Raw genomic sequence first — 1,426 nt, 5'->3', positions numbered from 1 at the left:
CGGAACAAGAAAGCGAAAAGCAGTCATAAACGTAACGCACGCTAAAGACGACCCCACAGCTCCGGCGCAGGATCTAGCTACATTCTCAGCGATTGATCCCCTCACCGTAATTATGCAAAAGCTTAGTTTGCTATCTGATATGTCTCATATGCACAGTCAGCAATGGCACAAGCGCAGTCTAAAATCCAGACACAAGTTTACCTAATTCTGCTGATCGTTCAAAATCAAAACGAAATGTAGGGGACGATAGCTGATTTTTTCAGAAAGTATGAGGCCATGTCTAACGAGCTGCAAGAATTGCGACAGGCTCAAGACAAATTTCCGATAGAGATCGAAAAGATAGCGGATAATGTCAATGAAATTATGAATCGACAGCAGTAGGTAGAAGATACGGTTGCTATCCTCAGCAAAACAGCGTAAGATGTTTCCTGAGGACAGAAAGATAAAATCAAAGAAAATTTTGAAGCATATAAGCGTTACTTTTCGGAGGAGATCGATAACTGGGCAAAGACGAAGGAACAGCAGGTGAATCAGGCGATAACAGATGGTGTAAAATCTGCTGTCTCATCCTTATCCCCGGAAGAATTGCCAGAAGATAATTTCTTTAAGGAAGGATTAGAAGAGGTTAAGACAGAGCTAGGTTCTGACTGTCGAGGGGCGGTGAACAGTGGTAGCAAGGTGTATCAAGCTCCACGACAACAAACTTCGGACGACGCATCCAGTTACGGAAATCCAAACATGTATGAGTCATACTATAGCCCCCACATAGTCCACTAGAAGCCGCTACGGGGCAGTACGTGTATTCCACACAGCCACGCAATCTCCTTTTCCCTTATATTTCCTTAACTGTGTTTCATCACGCTCCTCTTCTTCCCCTCCCTTCACCATCAATTTCCCTCATACCCACTGCCGCTAGCAATCCTACCTAAAATCTGTCTTTATCATAATGTCTAATTATTGCAGTGTATATCATCTACGAATATAAACTGTATGTGTATGTATTTTCCCAAGTGTACCTTTGTAATTGTTTATTCCACTTTTTTTACTGGATGTAGTTGAACATGCCTACTAAAACATATGAAAGCGAAATATGTAGCTTGCCTGGTTGGATGTAAGAGAGGGCCTGATGGCCCCAGTCTTGCCAGGTTAAATAAATAAATAAATAATATCGAAGAAAAAATGCTCAAGTATGGGCAATTTCAGATATTTCATCCCGATAAGAGGACGTAAATTCCGTAGTGCTCGTGCGAAGCTTTAGGGGAGCTTTGCCAAGGAACTGGACTGATGCACAGAAGATAAGCTTCTCATCAGGTTATATTCAAGGAGAAGGTGCACTATGGGCAACCGAAGCATCCGAATCTTGTCGGACTTACGATGAACCTAAACAGATGTTCTTAGCAAAATACTGGTCGCGTGGAGTTCAACA

The sequence above is a fragment of the Schistocerca nitens genome, chromosome 1 (assembly GCF_023898315.1).
Source record: "Schistocerca nitens isolate TAMUIC-IGC-003100 chromosome 1, iqSchNite1.1, whole genome shotgun sequence".
NCBI lineage: Eukaryota > Metazoa > Arthropoda > Insecta > Orthoptera > Acrididae > Schistocerca > Schistocerca nitens.
Note: the sequence above shows the minus strand (reverse complement) of the source record.